A 24,922-nucleotide genomic window follows, 5' to 3' on the forward strand; every position below is an offset into this window, starting at 1 on the left:
CTATGAGCCAATCAGCATTAAAGGGGAGTGTGTTAACCACTGAGAAGAGTCTTCTAACTTGCTTCCTTGTCCTTTCCTGCTGATTGGAACCAATCAGAGTGAAAGGAGGTGAGTCACTCTTCTCAGTGGCTACCATACTCCCCTTTCACGCTGATTGGCTCCTAGGGACATCTGTTATTGTGTGAGCAGGCATGCACAGGAAGTACTGAAGTGTATGGGGAAAATAATGGAGAGCAAGCAAGTGATGGAGTTTGCAGAGGAGGAAGGAGGACACAACCAGAATGAAGGGAGATGAGGGAAAGAGGAAAAGAAAGTTTGAGGGAGAACTTAGGCTGAAGAGGAGTCTCTCTCTTTTTGTCTCCTGTATGTCTTCCAGTTTGTTTGTTAACGAGCATCTCATTATCAACCCAGCAGCAAAAAAAAGGGGGGAGGAGGAAGTTGTGTGGTTTTGTTCCAGTCCAAAGCCAAGAGGAGGAGGAGGAAAAGAGAGAGAAAGTATGTTCAAGGGTGGGGGAGAAAGTATATGTGTGTGAGATGATGTATCAGCTTTTAATTATGTTGTATATATAATATATCTGTGGTGTGCATAGGAAGGTGAAATACAAATGAATATGGCTAAGTGTGTGCACGTGGGGAGGATGTGCAGCCAACACCAGGGGCTAGGATTAAGTTTCCTCCTAAAACTCATAAGCTCTGCCCAAATGCAGTTACTCTGAGTCTTGGTATGGCAGCCAAGAAGTGAAACTCCGCAAAAGAAGTTCCTTATCTTAAAGCATTATGATTATGAAAAACTGCCTAACACCTGTCTTTTTCTAAAACATTAGGTATGTGTGGACAGAGGAGGGGGTGACACAAGGGAATAGGAGGAGGGGATGGGAAAATCCCTTCCTACCTTCTTGAAGGTGGCAAAACTCAAAAGGTTACAAATTCCTATGCAAAATGAATGGCCTGCTTAGTGTGAATTCATTTAGGAAAAACAGGTTTTGTGTTAACCCAGCAGCAAAAAAGGCCCCAGAGAAAGATAATGGGATGGGGGGGAGTGGAGCCTTTATTGCTTTAGGACTTTCTAAGTCAGTTATGCAGGGCCCAATGAGTGTTAATTGCAAACGAGCCTTTATTAGTGGCTACTTCAAAAAGCCAAGTTGTGGAGAGTGAGAATTCTGTAATTGCAGAAGAAGAGACAGTGAATCCTGATGATAGCCAGAGCTTGGAAGATTACTTTTAAAAAGTAATAAATTACAGTTACATGGCCCCCAAAAAGTACTAATTACCGTTACAATTACAATTGCTCTGAAAGTAACTGATTACTTTACTTTTACTCAAAAGTAATTGCTACAATTACATTTGTTACTTTAAAAAAATTGCCTACAAGGTGCTGGCCTTGGCTGCTGCACATCTAAGTAGCCTAAAACAACATTAAAAATAAGCGCACACACACACACACACACACACACACACACACACACACACACACAGAGGGTAGTAGAATTTTTTTTTATCCATAAGATTAACAGAATGGCATAACAGAATCTCACATCCCCTCACCCCACCCCACCCCCAGCAATGATGACACTCCCACACACATTTTTTGTATATATATATATTGCCTCCAGCTCTTTTCTCCTTCCACATCTGTCAATTTTTAAACAATTGTTTTCTCCACCCCGTCTCACTCTCTACCTCCTCAGCACTAATAGAACATTAAAAAAGAACAACGCTGCACAGAAGCCCAATTTGAAGCGCGTGATTTTTATTCACAAATCAGAGGAGCAGAAGACTTCCCCTGCTCCCCGCCAAGTAATGTGCAAAAGTAATGCTGGAAACATTACAATTACTCCTCAAAAGTAATGAAGTTACTACTCGTTCTATTACCAGCAAAATGTAATGAAGTTACCCACTCGTTACTCAAAAAAGTAATAAATTACAAGTAATTTGTTATTTGTAACTAGTTACTTGCAAGCTCTGATGATAGCATCCCATTTACATCATCAAGCAGTTTGGTAGCAGCAGGAGATAAAACACATAGGTACTGAATTCAATAATTCAAGCAATATCTCTGAGAAATGATGACAGTGATAGAGAAGTAGAATGCAGTATTTAAACCTGGCCAAATTATTCTATAATCTTAGGTTGTATAATCATAGAAGGATGTGTGACTGTGAGGAGGCATGGCTGTGATTATTATGATGGGACCCTGCACTTTTGAATTTGCCACTGCACTAATGTTTTGAAGCCTCAGCTTTAGAATATTTACTTGGAAGAAAGCTCCATTGATTTCAATTCAACTGGCTTCCTAGTGAGCATGCACAGTATTGCCCCACTGGATATAGGAGGTTTTCCAGATCTTGACTTGCAAAACTTGTGGCTCAGATATTTGTTATTTTGAAAGACATGTCAGAGATATTTTGTACGTTGACAAGACATGGTTGCAAGGAACTGCAAAGCCAGTGTCAGGCCCAGGATGTGACTCAGGAACCAGACCAACGATTGTAGTTAATTCGTGTTTTATTAGGGTAATGTCCAAACAAAGACTGCGTTTTCTCATGAATCAATACAGGGATACAGGTCCTGCGGCATTGGGAGAAAGTTGACAGAGCAAGGGACTTCTTCCCGCCTGTTCTTTAAGAAGGGGCCAAACGGGCGCGCAATCTTTCACTCCTCCTTAACTGCCCCTCAGGTACTGCCCGCCCTCCCCCCCTTCTCTCCTGTCTTTTCAGCTGTCTGCGTGTGCGCGGTGAGGGGGGAAGCATCACCCCCTCCTCTTCTGAAGTTTCCGATTCCAGGATGGGGGATAGGGGAGGGGCTGATGGTAAACTGCCTCCCCGCTTTTCGGCTGTGAGCAGCCCTCCCTCTTCCCCCTCTTGCTCTGAGCCTGAAAGAGGGGGAGGCGTGAGAATGTCCAGGGAGGGCTCAGGCTCCCCGTTGCTAAGCGACCTTATCACTGGCAGTTCCTCTGTTTTGTCTTCGCTCCAAAGGGGGGAAGTTCCTCCCCCTTCCCTCTGCCATCCATCCGAATACTCTTCTCCCAACTCTCCGGGATCCAGCTCCCCGGGATTGGGACCCCAGCTCTGCCTTCCGACAGCCAGTAACAAACACTAAAGTATCACGAGAAGTTTATTAAAAGGCAGTATGTAAATACACATGACAAATACATAAATAAAACCCACACATTAAAGGAGCAAAGATCTGTGATCATACAACATGTCTTTTTACTCACTGCACCTTTCTACAATTTTGGGGTCATTAGGAGTGAGCAGCTTTTGTCCCTGTTTATTATAATAAGGAGGAAGCCCTCACTGTTCCTTCTGAAAATAAGAGAAAATTTCCCCGTAGTTGAAGGAAACAGTTTTTGGAAATACGGTGTTTATGTGATAATCCGCCACTGAAGTGGTAACCAGCAAAAGCTGCAATTTTTATTAACAGGCATTTCTATGGTACTCAGCACTGGCAGAATGCTGTTCGAAGTTAATTAACTTAACATTTTCATTTCTCAGCTGCTGTACAAAAGGCTCTAATTTCTAGCCAAATGCAAATTTTCCTATTATTAACTGTTCCTAAGTGCCCTTCATAGAAATGAAGAAATGGTATAGAGAATGAATTAAATACTGTGTAGGAGAGAGTAATTTCTTATACCATTGCCAGGGACAGTACATCGGAAGTCTGTGCAGTAGTTACAGAAAACTCATTTCAAGCATACTTCTGTTATCTCTCACTGGGTCAGGCACTGTAAATGTAACATTCCTGATCTCTTTAACTGTGGCTTAGAAATTGAGAGATTGCACGCTCCTTTGCCTTCTGTCTTCTTTTCCATGTGATTCCCCCCACCCCAATCTTCCCCCAATGACATTAACTCCAGTTCATGCTAACTAAGCATGGTTTTCTAAATTGCTTTAAACTCTGGATTTGAACAGTGACAGGCCCATGATCACTCTTTGAGCACTATAGTTAAGCACCAATTTGAACATTGATCTCCCTGGCTCACTACACCACAACTCACCACTTCTGTCTACTATGCCATTACTCCTACAGAAAAATAAAGAAATGAAAATATCCTAGAAAAAGAGGGAGATTTTTCTTATGACCAAAATTGACTGACTTTGATTCAGCAAAAGGTTTTCAGCTGATAAACTGGCAGTCTGATAGATCCCCCTTCCCCCTAATGACATGAATTGGGGCAGATTCATTATAATAATAAGATTCTCGGCTAAATTACCAAACAAAATTTTGGCTTATTGTATTAACAAATAACAGTTGTCACATCAGCTCTGTTTAGTAGGGGAGCACTGAAAATAAATTTCCAGTATGACATCTGGAAAATGTATATTCTTTTCTCAACGATTTTCAATAGCATCTGGCTAGCTCTTACCAACAGCAGATGGAGTGGTAAACTTGTGTTCCAGACTGTACCACTTCAGATTGCAGGTGTGGGGGCTCAACTAAAGTGTGTGTGTGTGTGTGTGTGTGTGTGTGTGTGTGTGTGTGTGTGTGTGTGCAAACACACACATGCTGAAATACTCTGATCATTCATTCATTTTCTTTGTTTTTAAATTGCATAATTTATGTTGCATTTGGAATTAATACAACAAAACAGAAAACCATCAAAAACGTAGCCACAACAGCAGAGTTAAAACAACATTTTAAAACAGCACAGGTAAGCAGAAAACGTAACAGCACTGTTACAAAATAAAGTGAAGCTCAGGTTATATTTTAAAAAGTCTGATCTGGAAAAATAAAAAGGTCTTCACCTAGCATTTTAACTGCACAAATAGGTGCAAGTTAGCTTCCCAGGAGAGAGCATTTAACACAACAACTTTGGAGTTCATTATTATAGGAAAAGAATAAATCTAAAACTTTAAAGAGCATTTTATTTTCCATCTGCTAGGGGTATTTGTAAATTAAACAAACAAGTACTAACTGGCAGTAGCTGAGAAAGAAAGCCAAGATCTAGTGATGCTCTGGCTCATTAACAAAAGTTACTGTTCTGTGTGCTAATTAGGGATAATGATGCCACACTGAGCTTTGTTAAGAGTGTTTACTTCTTTGTCAATGACAGATCACCAATGTGTGTCAAAGAGCAGAGACCAGTCTCAGAGTCATCTAACATGGATGCTGTTTTCACACTGAGTGGTCCTTCATAACAGTTATAGAATGAAGTTGCGTGAAGGTTTTCTTGGCACATCACATCTACAATAATTTGAATAAATTTATGTTAGTAGGAAAGGAAAGGAACTATGTCATCCTGTGTTCTGACCACCATTGAATTAATTAATCTAGTGCAGTAGTTTAGGACAACCCTTCCTAATAAATCCTATCCCTACACAATGTTGTCCAAGCTCTATATAAAAGATGGATTAGAGCATAAAGAGGATCTTATTCACTAAGTGAACTAACATTATCATGTGTTATCTTCCCTATATTGCATAAGGCTTGGGAACTGATACTCATTAGTTTAGAGATAAGCAGTGGGTCTTGAACTAAAATTTGACTCTTACTGTTGCTTGTTCTGTTTTAGGCCAGCACCTTTGGCAGGAATCACGTGTCTGCTGTAAATTCCTCCTTCACTGGAGAGGTGCTTCCAACCAACAAATATTTATTCTTGATCACTACAAACTGCCAAGAAGAGAACAAAAGACAGAGCTAAAACTGAAAGCTTCCAACTCTGTTAATGAGATGGGTGTACCAAAGAAATGTGATAAACATTAAGAGAGAAAGTGACCTCCTTCAGATGTAATCCTATACCATTATCTAGCACTATAGGAAGAGACCTAGGAGAGTTTGGGGCTTGTGCACTCCCCCTCCGTTGTGGCTGCAAGGAGAACAGGAATATCCACTTCCATTTTCAACTTTTTGTGGGTTTGTCATTATGTCCAAACCAGGATAAACAAGCTAGTTTTATTCTACCTATCATGTCAACTTAAAGCTATGCTTTTACAGTCCTGTTTTTTTAATGAACTAGGTATTGTAAATTCTCTAGTTGTTGCTGAGCTGTAACTCCCATCATCCCCAATCATGGGCCATGCTGGCTAGGGCTGGTAAGAGTTGTAGTCCAACAATGTCTGGAGGACCACAGGTTCCCCATCCCTGGGATGAATTATAGCTAAACCTAACTGCAGTTCCCAGTTTGGACACATTGACAAAGCATGCTTATTTGAAACCAGAAGGCATGCTTCTGCTTTCCTTGCTGCAATGCCAGAGGAGCATTGGGGGCACAGGAGTGTGTAAGCCTGGGCAAGTTGGTTTCCATATAGGGTTTAAATTTTGGTTTTGGGTTTCATTTAAACAAGATTACTGTGTTCTTTTACTCTGTCAAAATCTCAAATTTAGGTTGAGATGCCTCTGAAAATGACTGTTGTGTGAGGGTGTACATTTTCAATCTGGTACTGGAAAGTGAAACATTCATGGAACTATTCATGGGAAAAAAGGATGTCTGAATCTACTAGCCTGCCCTGCTGTGAAATGTGTTCACCATTAAATGTTTACAGTAACTCATTGCCAAATGTCCACAGCAGAGCAATAATTGTTTTTCCAAATATATAATTAAAACTTTCAGCGCATTTTACAAGTGACTTAGCTGGTAGAATGGAAGTAATTGAGGCTGAAATCCTATTCGCTTACCTAGGGGTGGTTAGGATTGTGCTGTAAGGCTGCAATTACTTACCTTGGAAAAAACATTGAACACAGAGGGACTTACCTCTGAGTAAACCTGCCTAATTGGATTGGAGTATAAGTTACTTGTTCCAGAATAAAATGGTAAAAGAGTGGAAGAACTAGGAATAGAGTTGAACTTTCCTAGTAAATAACCTACTGTTCTCCACAGAGTATGTAGCAGTTGGAACATGTTAATCTCCTAGGTTGCTAAGCAACTGTGCCCTGACCATAATCCCTATTGGTTCAAGGGGTTCTACTGATGAATTATATTTCTCCTGTAAACCTTGATGGAGCTGATGTAGGTAGGGTTTTATGAAAACGGTTCTTTTTCTTGCTAATTGGAGTCCAATGTGTCCCATTGCTCATTTAGTGTGCCTGTGAAGGCATGCTAACCATACATTTCAATGCTAATACTGAAAGATTTTAAAGGATCAATTTTTATAGGATCTTCTATCAGTATTAGTAACCCAAAATTAACCTCAACATGTTACTGCTAGACCAAAAGATGAATGGATAGAGAGAAAATGTGAAATACCAGCGAAATTGTCATTATCCATCAGGAAAATGACATTGCAAAATATCTCATTTTCTTTTCGAAAAGCTAAATATTAGGAACATAGGAAGGAGCCTCATACCAAGGCAGACTATTGGTGCCTCCAGCTGAGTATTTTCTTACCCTGGAGAACTGATTCCAGTCAGTTATCAGACAAGAAACGTTCCCAGCCCTACCTAGAGGTGCCAGGGATTGAACCTGGAACCTTTTGCATGCAAAGCATGTGCTCTACCATTGAGCTATGGTCTTATTGGCTATGTATCCATAATTGTTCAGGATCCATATAAAGGGCCCACGTGCTTTAACCTAGCTCTTTCTTAGGTAGCGTATAACTGGCATATTCTACAGATGACCTGGCCCGAAGAGTAAATATGTATTTTCATGGAGAAAAGTCAATTGTGAAAAAAGTCAGTGAAGAGCTATAGCTGTTCAAACCTTCGATCGTCAGAATGTCTGATAAGACTTTCTGAAAGAAGAAATTAAGGCAAATAGTGCTGTTTACACTGTGGCATCTCCCAGGACAGGCGTCACCAACCTTTTTGGACCAGTGGGCACATTTCAAATTTTAGAGAATGCTGTGGGTGTCAGTAAAAAAATGGCTGCCATAGGGGACATGGTGTAACACAATATTAGAGAAAGTACAGTCATTGTGTTCCCCCCACCCCATAATCTCATCTTTACCATGAGAAGTCAGCTATGTCCTGCTGGTCCTGATTGTGGAGACACAGCTGTTAACAGCACAACAACCCTGTTTTCTCCAATACCAGTCGTAAACCAAAGCCTAGACTGCTATCCTGTACTCACTTACCTGAGACTATGCCCTATTAAACACAAATAGACTTACCTCTGAAGTAGACATGTATAGCATTGTACTGTAAATTAAATATACAGTGAATTCTTAATGAGTGCTTGGACAACAGCTCCTGCATAGTAGAAGACATACCTAAGCCTCTTTGCAAAGTTTTCAGATTTTGTGTTTGCTGTTTGGGGAGGGGATTCTTTAACCCACACTTATTGTGCAAGGGTAAATGCCTGCTAGGAAGCACCTGATCTCAGACGAACCCACCATAGGAAAGATGCATCCTGATTGGTAGAAAAAAGGAAGGGCAAACTACGGCGATTCCAAGGACAGAAGCAAGAAAAGTGCACTAAAGGGATGGGGGAAAGTAGAAGTTCTTTGGGACCCCAGGGATTCCTATTGCCTGGTATCCAAGCAACTCACTTATCAGTCACAGCCCTGACTTCACTCACTGGGTAAAAATACCTACAGGCAGGACCAGCTAGGCTGGCTTATTTCACAGAAATCGCTTAGAAAGGTACCTGCTCATTTGCTTCATAACTTTTTTTCTAGGAGGGCTAGAGGCTTACTTAAAAAAAAAACACAAAGTTCAGAGTCTGGGGCCTCTCCTTGGGGGCACAAATGAAGGTCTTTGTGATGCAATGGCACCCATAGGTGCCAAGTTGGTGACCCTGCCTCAAGAGGTCATAGGAATGAGTGCTGCCAGAAGTTCTCTTGTATCACTTATAAGACATCCCACATTTTGATTTCATCTATGTATAGGAGCTGTATCTTCCATCATTTGGTGTGCTAAAGTCCTTCTGTTTTTCAACAGTTTGTTCTTATGGCATTTTGTTTTAAGAGTCCCTACTAGGATTGTAGAATCAAAAGTTCTGGTTGTTTTTCAGACAGGCATATGCTTTCATTAGTAAATGGCACAAGAACCCTGCCCACACTTTTCTCGTTACATGAATGCAGTCAACAGCTTCATACTTTGTTTTTACACACAGGAGTGACTTCAAAGAGCCTGTGTTTTTGCTAATTTACATCGTAATAGTGAAGCAAACTTGAAATGCAAGTGAAGGACCTGTAAACTAGAGGCATTTGGATTTGCTGCAAAATGGATTATTGGTCAGCTTTTCCTCTTGTTCCTTGGACATCTATTTGGAGGCAGGCAGCTCTGTGTGAAACATTTGGGGACTATGTTCTCATAGTTTTAAGAAGGATTGTTGTATGTTTCTACTTTTCAGGTTGGATTACTGTAATGCACTTTACATGAAGCTTTGAAAGTAGGCTAGAAACTTCACTTGATTTAGAATGGCCTACCTCAACCCACTGGCTTACAGACTTTTTGGACTACAATTCCCATCAGCCTCAGCCAGCTTGGCCAATGATCAAGGACAATGGGAGTTGTAACCCAAATTGTGGGTGATCTGGAAGTTTCTTTGGTCTGATTTTAATATCTACAATAAAGAATACCTGGAGAGAGTTATTAAATGGCTGAGTGAAGTGAGGGAGGGCTTTCTGTGGCATTCTGTGTTTCTTTCTTTCTTTCTTTGTATGCTTGTTTATTTGTAGCACAATGTCTCCTTTGAAATGGTGAAAAATTATTTATTTAAAATATTTCTATCCTGCCCTTCTACCCTAAAATAGGGCACTCAAGGCTGCTCACAGTAAAATCATACACAATAAAAACACAAAAAACATTAAAATAAAAAATACATAAAATACAGTTAAGAAATTTGGTACACCATTCAGAACACAAGTCCACACTTCATATTTGAATATCGGCTCAACCTGTTTTCAAAGGAAGAGGAGTAAAAAAAAAAGCAATATATATTGGAATAAACTATCTACCTTAAAGGCTGAAGCGGTGTGCAGGTTCAGAATGCAGGTGCATATTGTTATGGGTTTGGGGTTGAGATGGATAAAGGACAAACCTTTATCTTAACTAACCTGTATTTGTTATGTCTTTGTAGGAAAAGCTGTTATTCTGTTGTTTGTTTGGCAGGGAAGGGGGTAGTGTTATGGGTTTGGGGTTGAGATGGATAATTTCTGAGTCCCCTTCCAGCCTCTGATTTGGTATCCTGTGCCTGGGTGTGAGAAACCCACTCTGCTGGTCAGATAAGTTTCTTTTGTTAATCTAATGGAGTGGCCAGGTGGGTTAATGGGTCTATCAGGTGCTCATCAACTGGTGAATGGGCCAAGGAGATCCTTTTGTCACTGAAACTCTTCCGGAGAGCCTGGGGCCTGGGCCTGGAGCCCAAGGAGAGGCTTGTGTTTTGAGTTGTGTCTGAGAAAGGCTGGGAACTGGAGGCAGGCAGAGAGACTGGCGCTCTGCACCATTGCTTTGGGGTGCCTCCTGTAACCCTGATGGAAGAGCTGGATATTGGACTGCTGATGTCTTGAACCCCTCCATCCTAAGCTCAAGTTGGAATGTGTGTAAATAAATAAACCATATTTCATAAAGACACCACAGTCTCCACTGACCTTCTTTCCAAGGAAACCAAACCCTGGGCAAGTGCAGGGACCCCTATAAATCTCACCGCTTGGAGATTGGGGTGGCGCGCAACAATATTTTAAGTTTGAGCCCAGCCTTACCTTCATACCTACTTTCATGGAGGCCAGGAAAGGTATAAAATGCATTGTGATCCAATGTTTCTCTTAGGGTGTTGCAGTTAAATTTAGTATGCATGTTTAACAACATAATTCAAAGTTTTGTTCAATGCTGAAACACCGTTTCAACCTTTCCCCAGCATCTGCTTTACATGGTGAGGGAATAGTAATGCAAAATTAATTGTAATGGAATATCTATAGAGGAGTTTAATGAAGAGTATTCTACATTTTAATGGTCATTTTATATTGTTAGGTTCTTGAGTAAGTACAGTGTTATTCCCCTTTCAGCTCTTGGGATAAGTAGTTTAGAAACTGAAACACATACTTTGACCTACCAGTGTTAACCTAGTGAGTGGTATTACCCTGTGTCTTTTATTCTGGGAGATCTAAATGATAGCAATTGTTTAACTGAATTTTTACATCGAATACAAAACTTGCATCAATTCAAAATCTCATCCCCTGTGATATCTCATTCTCCAGAAGGGCTTATTTTTAATAGTTGCTTCCCAGAAGATTCTGACCCTGTGGTTCTGGAGTTCTGGTATTACACAGTTCTCCAAAGCGCAAAATCACACCTTTTTCTTCCAATTAGCATCTTCCCTTGGGTAACTAATGCTTACGGTATATTCATACATCACAAAACAGGCCTAACTTAGCTATTGCCTCATTAAAGGTAGTGTGGTGTAGTGGTTAGAGTGTTGGACTGGGACCTGGGAGACCAGGGTTCAAATCCCCTGTTTGGCCATGAAGCTCACTGGGTGACTTTGGGCCAGTCACTGTCTTAGCCTAACCTACCTCACTGGGGTGTTGTGAGGATAAAATCAGGAGGAGGAGAACCATGTTTGTACACCATCTTGAGTTTCTTTGAGGAAAGGAGAGATATAAATGCAATAATAAGTAAATCTTTTGGGCAAATGTTCCCCAGCCAAGACCAATGTATAAAACACTAACATTCCACAGGATGTGCTGGGTGAGTCTGATGGGAACTGTAGTCCAAAATATCTATAGCAGCTCTCATGCCTTGGTGTGGGTTTTCCTTTGAGCCACAGAGCAGGCAGCCATGCAGTGTGAGATAGACAGATGTGAGTGTGTGGGCCCTCCTGCTCCCGGTAAGGATTGCCCAGATTAACTATCCAAGTTCTAAGGCATGATTATTGGAAACTGTTCCCTTGCATCCCACGTCCTCCCTTTTCAGAACTGCTTGGTTTAGGTAAGAGTGGTAAGTTTTGTTCTGACCATCAGTTGGGTTACTTCCAGAGAAACAAACCTTGAGAACCCTTCTTTGGCTTCTCAAGTGCTTTGGACTTCCTGCATCAGGGAGAGGTTTCTCTACATTGTGTTTCTGTGAAGCTGTTCCTCCATATTTTGAAGTGCATATAATAATAATAAAAAATTAGCAAGCGAACAGCTGATACGGAGTGATCTTGAGCTGTAGGAATGCAAGGTTCTGCTGAGGACTCCCAAATGAATTTGCTGCCCTTCACAAAGGGCTTGCACTGATGCCTCTTGGCACTTGACCAAGGTTTATTACAGACCAAATGGTGGTAGAAGTTAATAGGAATGCTGCTCCCATTCTGAGATAGAATATATCCCAATGTGTTGGTGGTGCAGGAGTGACCACAGTTAAGAAAGTCACACTGGGCTGTCTGTCACCTCCTCCTGTTGCTATGAGTACAGCAAGTGCCCCTTATCATTTGCCCTCAAGGACTATCAAAGGAAAGCTAGATGTCTTCCATTACGTTAAAAACTAAAGTGGAGTACCATGCAGGGCCTCGAAGAAGAATGTAGATCTATTGGCAGATGATCTGAACAAGGGAATGAATAATTCATGCCCCCAAATGCCTCATGTGCATTCTCATCCATTTAGGCAGCTTTGGAGCTCTAGCTGCTGAGGTGCAGACACAGATCGACTTCCAAAGGATAGAAGCCTTATAGACTCTGGTTGTTGCTTCTCTCTGTCTCCAGTTCAAAAGATTGCAGCAGCAACTGCTACTGTGATACTAGCCTGACAGGGTGAAGGCCAGACCCTTGATTGTCACCTCACTGAAACCGTGATAGTCCAAGAAGGTCTGTAGTGAACGCGGCCCCTGGAATTCCTTCTTTAGGTGAGTAATGCAAAGAGGTGGTTTGGCTACTTTTACCAGGAAGTGCATGTGGTGGGCTTTGTTTATGTGCCACCAGGTGGCTTTTCTTGCTTCTGCTGGTGGGGAGAAAGACAGAAGAAAACAAGTCAGGTTTATCTCTGCCAAAAGCTTGCTAAAAACAGACAAGGCTTTGACTCGCTCTGAGCCACCATCTTAAGAAGCAAAGCTGTTTTAATAGCTGTTCAGTGAAGTAAATTCATTATGTGGAGTCACTTACTAGCTGTCCTAGTTGGCAGCTAAGGCTTTGGAGAAGGAATTTCTCTCCCAGCCTCTGTGGAGGTCTCTTTAGGTCATGCAAGAGGTGCATTGGCAGGGCAGCTGTGATGGGAGGGGTAAGTCTGACTGAGGAGGAAATAGAACTTCATTCTTCCACGCTGTCTATCCAGCACCTCTGAAATGGGGGCAGGCATGTGGGCTGCCAAAGTTCCCCTTCTTTGTTTGCTCATTGCCTGGTATTGATTGATAGGGCAGCCCTTTATCTTCCGTGTTTGCACTGATGATGGGCTATTGCCAGTAGAATCAACAACAGCTTTCACATTTTGCTGCTCAAACTACCATTGGTCCAACGGGTGTGTCCTGTGAAGGAGAGCGGACTGCCTAGCTATTTAAAGCAAGTGTTTAAACTCCAGTGTGAGTCAGGTTTCTTAACAATGGGCTATTGCCACTCCATCTCAAGGTAGTTCCAGTCAGAGTGTCTCCTTTCCAGAGCCTGGTGATATCCAACTAAGTCATACTTGGAGTAAATCTATTAAATCAATGTACTTAAATTACTTAAGTTAATTGATTTCAGTGGGTCTACTTTGTGTATGACTAATGTTGGATATCACCCAAGGGTTTTGTGGGGCGGGCGGGCTATAGCTTAGAATTGTACGGGTGTCATACTTTTGCTATAATGTATGAAGTTGGACAAGTAGATTGTGGTAAAAACTGTGAGCTATAGGTAGAATATAAGGTCCTATGTTATAGCAGAAGCAGGGACTACAGTACAACTTTTATTTATTTATGTATATTGATTTATTAAGACATTTGCTTCTGAGAATAGCATTAGGACCATAGAGATAAAATACAGTAAATACATAAAGGAACAAATTGCAGCAGCATTTAAAAGTACAGCATTTTTTTAAAAGCACTAAAATGATCTGAGCAAATAAAACATATTCACTTCGTGCTGAATAGAGTATAAAGATGGTGTCAGCTAAGCCTGTCTTGGAAAAGAGTTCCACAAGTGAGGTGTCTCAACTGAGAAGGATCACATTGTACAAGAAATATAAACAGATGAAGCCCTTCCCCAGAAAATATAGCATTACTTCAAGGAGCTCACTCAGGACAGCACAGATCACCTCCCCTACTCACCCCAGTCACTTTCCATAGGAAGCTATCTTATGCCAGGTCATAGCCCCAGGTCAGGACTATACATTTCAAGCAGTATTATACTACTTTAAACAATCATGGCTTTCCCCAAAGAATCTTGAGAACTGTCTTTTATGAAGGTGCTGAGAGTTATCAGGTAGCCCCTATTCCTCACACAGAACTACAATTCTCACAGTTCACTGGAAATAAATAAATAACTGGTTTCAGTGAGTGTACATAGTGTGTGATTTAGTTGGATATCACCCAAAGAATAACAAACAATATTAAAATATAATTAAAATACAGCCTTTAAAAGTTCACTTCTTGCAATAGAAAAATAAAATAATTTGCAAGCCCAGATTAAAACATCTTTAAAAGACCTGGATGAATAGAAAGGTCTTCACCTAGCACTGAAAAGATCATAGAGAAGGGACCAGGAAATCCTCTCTGGGGAGGTTATTCCATAGCCAGGGTGCTACCACTGAGAAGGCCTTACTACCCCATTTCACTTGGGGCACAGAGCAGAGACTCTGAAGAGAAGATCCAGATAGCCATATGTGGAAGAAGCTGATCTTTCAGATAACCTGGTCCCAAGCCATTGTTGTTGTTATGTGCCTTCAAGTCGATTACAACTTGAATCAGCAACCTCCAATAGCATCTGTCATGTACCACCTGTTCAGAACTTGTAAGTTCAGGTCTCTGGCTTCCTTTATGGAATCAATCCATCTCTTGTTTGGCCTTCCTCTTTTTCTACTCCTTTCTGTTTTTCCCAGCATTATTGTCTTTTCTAGTGAATCATGTCTTCTCATGATGTGTCCAAAGTATGATAACCTCAGTTTCATCATTTTAGCTTCTAGTGACAGTTCTGGTTTAATTTGTTCTAACACCCAATTGTTTGTCTTTTTTGCAGTCCATGGTATGCGCAAAGCTCTCCTCCAACACCACGTTTCAAATGAGTTGATTTTTCTCTTATCTGCTTTTTTCACTGTCCAACTTTCACATCCATCCATAGAGATCAGGAATACCATGGTCTGAATGATCCTGACTTTAGTGTTCAGTGATACATCTTTGCATATGAGGACCTTTTCTAGTTCTCTCACAGCTGCCCTCCCCAGTCCTAGCCTTCTGATTTCTTGACTATTGACTCCATTTTGGTTAATGATATTGACATGGTCAATTGGTATTGACAATCCTTGACAAGTTCAATGTCCTCGTTGTCAACTCTAAAGTTACATAATTTTTCTGTTGTCATTACTTTAGTCTTCTTGATGTTCAGCTGTAGTCCTGCTTTGTGCTTTCCTTTTTAACTTTCATCAGCATTCATTTCAAATCATTCCTGGTTTCTTCCAGTAGTATGGTATCGTCTGCATATTGATATTTCTCCCTCCAGTTTTCACACCTCCTTCATCTTGGTCCAATCCTGCTTTCCGTATAATATGTTCTGCGTATAGATTAAACAAATAGGGTGATAAAATACACCCCTGTCTCACACCCTTTCCGATCGGGAACCAATTGGTTTCTCCATATTCTGTCCTTACAGTAGCCTCTTGTCCAGAGTATAGGTTGTGCATCAAGACAATCAAATGCTGTGGCACCCCCATTTCTTTTAAAGCATTCCATAGTTTTTCATGATCTACACCGTCAAAGGCTCTGCTGTAATCTATAAAGCACAGAGTGATTTTCTTCTGAAATTCCTTGGTCCGTTCCATTATCCAACGTATGTTTGCGGTATGATCTCTGGTGCCTCTTCTCTTTCTAAATCCAGCTTGGACATCTGGCATTTCTCGCTCCATATATGGTAAAAGTCTTTGTTGTAGAATCTTGAGCATTACTTTACTTGCATGGGATATTAAGGCAATAGTTCGATCATTACTGCATTCCCTGGAATCCCCTTTCTTTGGAATTGGAATGCATATTGAACGCTTCCAGTCTGTGGGCCATTGTTTAGTTTTCCATATTTGTTGACAAATTTTGTCAATATTTGGACAGATTCAGTCTCAGTAGCTTGCAGCAACTCCATTGGTATGCCATCTATTTCTGGTGATTTGTTTCTTCCATTATTGTAAGAGCAGCTTTCACCTCACATTCTAAAATTTCTGGTTCTTCATCATATGGTTCCTCTGTGAATGAATCTGTCATCCTTGCATCTCTTTTATAGAGTTCTTCAGTGTATTGCTTCCATCTTCCTTTTATTTCATCTCGGTCATTCAGTGTGTTCCCCTATTGATTATTCAACACCCCTAATCTTCATTTAAATTTCCCTTTAATTTCTCTAATCTTTTGGAATAGGGCTTTTTGTTGTCCTCTTCCATTTCTATACAATAACTATTGTAATAGCTCTCCTTGTCCCTACATACTAGTCGCTGTATTTTGTTGCATTTAGGGTTCTAACCGTGTTTTGTCTCCTTTTGTTTTTGCTTTCCTTCTCTCTTTAACCATTTCAAGAGTTTCTTCAGTCATCCATTGAGGTCTTTCTCTCTTTTTAGCTAGAGGTATTGCCTTTTTGCCTGATAATGTCTCTGACTTCATAGTTCTTCTGGTTCTCTATCAACTAAGTTTAAAGCTTCAAATCTGTTCCTTATTTGATCTTTATATTCTTCTGGGATGTTATTTAAATTGTATTTTGGCATTATGATTGCTTTGTTCCTCTTCTTTAGCTTTATTCTGATTTTCGATATGACCAGTTCATGATCTGTGCTGAAGCCTTCTCTGGTCTTATTTTCGCAGAACGTATGGAACTTCTCTATCTTTTGCTTCCAGTTATATAACCAATTTGATTCCTATATTGACCATTTGGTGATGTCCGCGTGTACAGTCATCTTTTCGGTTGTTCAAAAAATGTGTTCACAAGAAACAAATTATTGGCTTCACAGAATTCAATAAGCCTTTCTCCTGCGTTATTTCTATCTCCTAAGCCCAATTTTCCCACAATTCCTAGTTCTTCTCTGTTCCCTACTTTTGCATTCCAGTCCCCCATGATTATCAGCACATCTTGTTTTGGTATGTGATCAATTTCTTCCTGTAAAAATATAAATGTACTGCCTTCAAGTCAATTCCGACATATGGCGACCCTATGAATAGGGTTTTCATGAGGCTGAGAGGCAGTGACTGGCTCAAGGTCATCCAGTGAGCTTCATGGCTATGAGGGGATTTGAACCCTGGTCTCCCAGGTCATAGCCCAACACCTTAACCACTACACCACACTGTACTTCTGTGTAAAATCTCTCAAATTTTACCCGAGCCATTAGGGGCCTTAAATTTTAAAACCAGCATTTTAAATTATTTATTTATTTATTTATATCCTGCCCTTTCTCCCAGTAGGAGCCCAGGGTGGCAAACAAAAGCACTAAAAACACTTTAAAACATCATAAAAACAGGCTTAAAATATATTAAAATACAGCAACCATTAAAAACATATTAAAACAAAACATCTTTAAAATATTTTTTAAAAGACTTAAAAACATTAAAAAATAATGTTTAAAAATATATTAAAAAGCATTTCCAACACAGATGCAGACTGAGTTAAGGTCTCTACTTAAAAGGCTTGTTGAAAGAGGATGGTCTTCAGTAGGTGCATGAAAAAACAAGATGTTAAAAGTCAAGGACGTGTGTTGCTAGTCAAGTGAGAAGACTCTTCTTAGTTGCTAATGTGCTCCCCTTTCATGCTGATTGGCTCATACGTAGGGACCCTGCTGGGATGCTCCCTGCTCCAAAAAAGTAAGGGGTTTATGGATGACTACACTCCTGATTACGAGTAGTTAAAACAAGCCAGGATTTCAACCAGTTGTTGGCTCCTGAGTTTTTTTAATTAATTCCCATAATGGGAAAAAGCTACAGTTCTCCAAGATGTCATGGGGAACTGTGGTTCTAAAGTGGAAGCTTTCAAAATCCTGTGTGTGTGCGAACACAGAGGACGAAGAGGAGAAGGGAGCAGGCAACCCCAACATTCATGTGGGCTTGTTCCCGTAATGCTAAACCATGCTTTAGCTTAACCATAGTTTAGCATTACATCTGAACCAGACGAGAATGTTGGAAAGCAGGATGGAATGTTACCATTACCATTTTTTATTTATTTATTTATTTATTTATTCAATTTATATACCGCCCCATAGCCGAAGCTCTCTGGGCGGTTCACAACAAGTAAAACATCTGATATACAATTAAAACCACATATCAAGCAATTTAAACATACATTAATAATATCAAAAAGATTAAAAACATATTTATACACATACAAATGCATATTAAATATTAAAAAGCTGAAATACTAAAAATACTAAGATGCTGTGTGAAGGGTCCACGCGATTACCATTCAGTGATGTCTGCACATTGAGCACTTACATCAGAAGAGGAGCTGCCATGCATGAGCACATATTCACATGTAGGCTCTTCTTCAGGTGATGGGGAGCAAGACTAGCCTGGTCATGCAACTCCGAGGATGAGGCAAACAGTGTGCACCCCCTGGTCATTGCATGGATCCTCTTCATACATGTAATGCATGAAGGGGAATTATACAGAGATGGATGAAAAGAACATGTGTATAATAATTATGAATTATGAAAGGTTTTGATATAAATAGATTGGTACAACAGGGTTCTTTTGGTAATGTTCCCTCTGAAATACCACAGTGTAGAAGCTGGTGGATGTTTCCAGACTCTTTAAATGGAGGAGTTACGATGATGCCCAGTTATACAGCTCTAATCTGTGGCCTTGATATATAATTGAAGACCTCTCTACACCTGCTAGACTCTGGTATACAGAGGCTGAAGTATGCATAAAAAATACTGTGAATAAGCAGTGTTGCTTTGGGTGAGTCGGCTGTGCAGATAGAAGAACAGTAAGGATCCCAGGGCGAGGATTCACTGCTTACTTTAAGATGGTTCAATTGAGCAGGATTTGGTGATGTTTATAGGTGGAGTCCATTGCAGTGTTGCTGTGGAAGCCTTCTTACATTTGACTGTTCCATTTTGCAAGTAGCAAATGTGCAACCCTTTCAGTGTAAAAATATTCAAATATATCAAAACTGAAAAGCAGTCTGGAAATCCAAAGTTGGACATAGGTGTGCTTGTGCCTGATTTTATACTTGTTGGTTATCACCTGGGCAAAGTGCATTGAGAGAAATGGAGAAGGGTTTCATTCTTCCATAGATGGTCATTCCCTGCTTTGTGATCTTTAACTGAAAATTCACATGGATTTTTGGGATAATATTTGAGCTGCACCAGCTGCAGATGGTTCTGTGTGTGTGTGTGTGTGTATCTATCGAACTCACACAAGTACAGATGTCTCATACCCTTGTTTCTGCCTCTCGTAGCCATCTTAATATAAAGTGATCACATGTACATATAGTATAGTTTATATTGCTTATCTATCTATACACACACACACGTCTGTTGCTTCAAATATTGTGTGTAAGCCTCAAACATGTTTTTTTATTACAGATATACTTGCAGCATGGAAATGTTACATTCCTGCTAGTATAGAAATGTTCTGTTCCTGCTAGTTTCTTTTAATCTTACATCTTTTTATTTTTAGAGTTTTGAGCAGGATGGATAGATCTAAATTGAGGCATGTTGTCACCAATAAAAAGGTACTTTTAAATCCATTTCCCATTGTGTAAGTGATACTAATTGGTTGCTATAACAATGAAAACATTGGTTAGCGGCTAAGAGCTTTTTATACAATACTGGGGCATATTCTAAAACCTTTGAACAGACAGTCTATGTGCCTTTGGCACCATAGATTTATTTGCTGTGAAATTAATAATAATAATAATAATAAAATTTTATTTAGCAGACGCCCATCTGTCCGACTGAATGGACACTCTGGGCGACTTACAATATAAAATACAATATAAAATACAATCTACTCATATACATAATCATCACATTATTAATATCATAACATCTCATCTGAAGACCATCTTACATTAATACAATGTAAAACCTAACCCCCCAGAGATCCCATAGGCCTGCCTGAAGAGCCAGGTCTTCAAGGCTCGGCGAAAAGTCAGTAGGGAGGGGGCATGCCGAAGGTCAAAGGGAAGTAAGTTCCAGAGGGTGGGGGCCACGATCGAAAAAGCCCTCTCCCTGGTCCGCACCAACCTAGATGTCTTAGTCGGTGGGACCGAGAGAAGGTCCTGTGAGGCTGATCTTGTTTGGCGGCATATTTGGTGATACTGGAGGCGCTCCTTCAGGTAAACTGGGCCGGAACAGTATAAAGTTTTAAAGGTTAAAACCAACACCTTGAATTGGGCCCAGTATACAACTGGCAACCAGTGTAATTCAATCAACACTGGGGTGATGTGATCGCGGCGGCAGGTCTGCTTTATTAAGTGTGCCGCCGCGTTTTGTACCAGCTGGAGTTTCCGGACCGTCTTCAAGGGTAATTAGAAGAGCGCATTACAGTAGTCTAATCGAGAGGAGATCAGGGCATGTATCACTCGTGGGAGCAGATGTATGGGAAGATAGGGTCGCAGCCTCTGTACTAGATGAAGTTGGTACCAAGCTGCCCGGCTCACTGCAGAAACCTGAGCCTCCATAGACAGCTGGGAGTCCAAAATGACCCCGAGACTGCGGACCTGGTCCTTCAGGGGCAAACTCACCCCATTAAGTATCAGGTCAAAATCACCCAACCTTCCCTTGTCCCCCACTAGTAATACCTCAGTCTTATCGGGGTTCAGCTTCAGCCTGTTCTCTCCCATCCATCCACTTACGGACTCCAGGCACTTGGGCAAGGTATCCACAGCCAACTCTGGTGAAGATTTAAATGAGAGATAGAGCTGCGTGTCATCCGCATATTGGTGACACTGCAGCCCAAAACTCCTGATGATGGCTCCCAGCGGTTTCATATAAATGTTAAATAGCATGGGAGAGAGGATAGAACCCTGTGGCACACCACAGTTGAGGGGCCAAGGGTCTGAAACCTCATCCCCCAACACTACCCGTCGATATCTACCGGAGAGATAGGAACGGAACCACTGTAAAACAGTGCCTCCAATTCCCAGTCCCTCCAGGCGACTCAACAGGATACCGTGGTTGACAGTATCGAAAGCCGCTGAGAGGTCCAGGAGGACGAGGAAGGTATGTTTTCCCCTATCCAACGCTCTCCTCATATCATCCACCAGAGCGACCAAGGCTGTTTCAGTTCCGTGTCCAGTCCTGAAGCCCGACTGGAAAGGATCTAAATAATCTGCTTCCTCCAAGTGTGTCTGTAGCTGCTTTGCCACCACACGCTCAATTACCTTGCCCAAGAACGGTAAATTGGAGACTTGGCAAAAGTTGTTTAAATCTTGGGGATCCAAGGAGGGCTTTTTCAGAATAGGTCTTATCACTGCCTCCTTGAGGGCAATGGCATTACACCCTCCTCCAAGGATGCATTTACCATTGCCTTGATCCCATTGCCCAATCTCTCTTTACAGCTCATAACGAGCCATGAAGGGCAAGGATCAAGTAAGCAAGTGGTTGGTTTTACAGTAGAGAGCACCTTGTCCACCTCATCAGAGAGAAGAGGCTGAAACCGATCCCAGCAGACCGGATTGCAACTGGCTGCCTCTGGACCTCTACTTGTAACCACGACGTACGGAATCTTGTCCTTTAGGTGCTCGATTTTATCGGCAAAGTGTTTAACAAATGTGTCACAGGAGGCTTTTGATTGTTCCATAGGTTCCTGTGCTACTGGACCGACCAGGCTTCGGACCACTTGGAACAACCTCCTGGGACAGCACTCTGCCGACGCAATAGAGGCAGCAAAGAATTGCCTCTTTGCTGCCTTTGTTGCCCGCTGGTAGGCTGCTATTGCCGCTCTAACCAGTGTCCGATCACCTTCAGTGCACGATTTCCGCCATCGGCGCTCTAGTCGTCTCACTTCCTGCCTCAGACTGCGTAACCGTGGTGTATACCAGGGTGCAGTCTGAGTTCTATTCAGGAGAAGAGGACGTTTCGGTGCCACCCGGTCTATTGCCCTAGTGATCTCCCTATTCCACTCCATCACCAGGGCTTCGACCGGGTGGCCTTCAGTTAGCTCCAGATCACCCAGCGCATTTAGGAATCCAATAGGCTCCATCATGCGTCTGGGGCGGACCATCCTAATAGGTCCTTGTCCCCTGCGGAGGGTGTGTGGCACAGAGAGATCCAATTTCACCAGGTAGTGATCTGACCATGACACAGGGCTAGAAGAAACAGTCCCCATCTTCAGATCACTTTCCTTCTCTCCCGCAACAAATACAAGGTCAATGGTATGGCCGGCTACATGGGTGGGACCCATATTACTTAGGTGCAGTTCCCATGAAGTCATGGTTTCAATGAAATCCCGAGGGGCTCCAGTGAGAATGGCCTCGGCATGCACGTTGAAATCCCCCAAAACCAATAAGTTCGGGGTAAACAACCGTACAGCCGCGACCATCTCGAGCACCTCGGCCAGGGAGTCTGCCGTGCAGCGGGGTGGGCGGTACATCAGCAGAATTCCTAAACTGCCCTTTGGTCCCAACCTCCAGTACATACAGTCAACAAACTTGGTCACGTGGAGAGGAGGTCTGGCGAAAACCAAGGACTCTCGATAAATAACTGCCACACCCCCTCCCCGCCTACCAATCCTCGGCTGCTGTGCATATCGGAAACCCGCTGGACACATGGCCTGAAGTATAGGAGCCGAGGCCTCGTCCAGCCAGGTCTCTGTAATGCACGCCAGGTCTGCATGCTCATCCAGAATAAGATCATGGATGAGTGATGTTTTCTGAACTACAGACCTGGCGTTATACAACAGCAGTCGAAGATTGGATGGAGTCTTACATCCCCCAGTTATCTTCTGGTTTAGGGCAGGCCCGGAACAAGGGATGGGTACAATACATCTATCCCTTTTTCCCCTAACCTGGCGTGGCCTGCCACCTCCGCCCATCCACGGTCTGCCGCCAAGCCTCACGATACCGTGGCTCCCCACATTATTCCCCTCCGGCTTACACATGTCCCCCTCCCCGTCTGCCGATCAGGCAGGCCCCCCACCCCTAAAATTAGCTTAAAATTAAAATTAAAAAAATCGAAATGAAAATAAAGATAAAAATAATAATAAAATAAAATAAAAAATAAAAAATAAAAATATATAGAATGAATTAAAATAAATAAATAAATAAATAAATAAAAATAAAAATAAAATAATAATAATAATAATAATAAAAATAACAAAATTGAAAAAAAATGAAAAATAAATAAAATAAAATAAAATAAAAGCCTCCGACTTCCTTGATCCAGATGACGTTGGAGGAACTCGCTTCCATTCGCTGGCACTTCTTCTTTTTAACTCCTGCTGCCAGTCACTCTCTCCTGTCCAAGCAAGATGTCCTTAAGCCGCCAAGCAAGGGCGGCAGCAGCACGGCCACAGCAATGGGCGCAAGCCGCATCAGCGGCAACGATAACAAAGACGCCCCAACGGGCCGCGGCGATGGGCATAGGCCGCAACAACAGCGGCGAGGAAACATCCGCCCCACCGAGCAGCCGCGGCGGCAGCAGCAGAACAATCCAAGCGCCGGCCCCGAAGGCGCAAAAACACCAGCTGCCAGAAACATCTGGGCCAGGCACAGCAACAGCGGCACGCAGCAAAAAGGCAGCAAGCGACACAGCCGCCGTACCAGCAAACACAGCCACACCCACAACGGACGGGGCCACCCGCAGCCAACCAGCCACCGCAACAGCAACAGCAACCAAGCGCCCTGAAGAGCCGCAGCTGGAATAGGAGGCGGCAGGCCGTACCGAAGCCTTCGTTCAAGATCAGTATGAAAGATCACTAAATCATCTAAATCCCTAGAATGTTCCAGAAGCAGGGGCTAATAATTATTGAGGATAATAGAAATGGGGTAGCACAATAGCGAAATGAGTTTGGTCACATCCACACTATACATTTAAAAAACACTTAAAGCATATGGCTCCTTCAAAGAATCCCAGGAACTGTAGGTTGCTAAGGGTGGTGGAAATTATAGCTCTGTGAGGTACGATTGCCATGTCTCTGTTTTTTGTCTGGAGACTCCTGATTTTTGGGGTCCTCTGAGTTACCCCAATCTCCAGACGGTCAGCTTTCATTTTTTTTAAAAAAAGTCCCTAGGTGGTCTGGTTTAAAAGATGTACACGAAAACATCAGCCATCCCCACAACTTCCATTAAATGAGCTTGTAGATGGCTTTTCTAACCCCGCCCTTTCAGGTTTGTAGCCAATAAGTGTAGTCAGGGTTGTGACTGACAAGGGGTTTGTTGACCAGGCAATAGCTAGAAGCCACTGAAAATTCAGAAAATGGTTGTCTTTGAGTAAGTTTATAGCTTTCAGCAGTAGTAAAAGTCTATGTGTGCGGGAGATGTAGAACAAAAAATCACAGCAAGATCTTGGTAGGCCATTGTTTACTGTAAACAATTTCAGTTATGATTATAATAAAAGTGTACAAGCAGGGGTTTTTAAATTACTTGCAAAAATAGTATATTATACATTTTATCTTTCAAATAATGTTTGAACAGAAATTTAAAAGAAGTGTACATGAAGCTTATGATGACATTACGTGTTATACTTTTCTGATTATGAGGAGTCAAACTATTTTACATTTTCTTGGGCTGTTGAAGAGGGCAGTTTATTTGTTGGCATACTTATATGCATATGTTTGTTGGCATATTGGCATACTTCAATATGAAGCTTTAATCCTATTATCACGTTTATGTTTTTATTTTTTATTTTTTAAAAAATACATTCTGCAATGCCCAACTGAGTTTGACAATAAACTATTATATGGGGTGTATGTATTTTTACATCTCCAGCGTGTGTGTGTATGGAGTCTTTCCAACAACCCTGTGAGGCAGGGTTG

At 41.7% G+C, this 24,922-nt stretch overlaps 1 protein-coding gene across 17 annotated transcripts in view; it reads left to right on the plus strand.

Moving 5' to 3' along the window:
• The window catches only part of TMEM229B (transmembrane protein 229B), a 79,587-nt gene that overhangs the window by 13,036 nt on the left and 41,629 nt on the right, over positions 1-24,922 (plus strand). For 3 of the 17 annotated variants that reach the window (XM_061611088.1, XM_061611098.1, XM_061611104.1), the window contains exon 2: positions 12,561-12,700. The exons of the other annotated variants lie outside the window; for them this stretch is intronic. The gene's annotated coding sequence lies outside the window, so the exon portion shown is untranslated. The remainder of the gene's footprint in view (positions 1-12,560; positions 12,701-24,922) is intronic. 17 annotated transcript variants of the gene reach the window in all.

The sequence above is a fragment of the Rhineura floridana genome, chromosome 2 (genome assembly GCF_030035675.1).
Source record: "Rhineura floridana isolate rRhiFlo1 chromosome 2, rRhiFlo1.hap2, whole genome shotgun sequence".
NCBI lineage: Eukaryota > Metazoa > Chordata > Lepidosauria > Squamata > Rhineuridae > Rhineura > Rhineura floridana.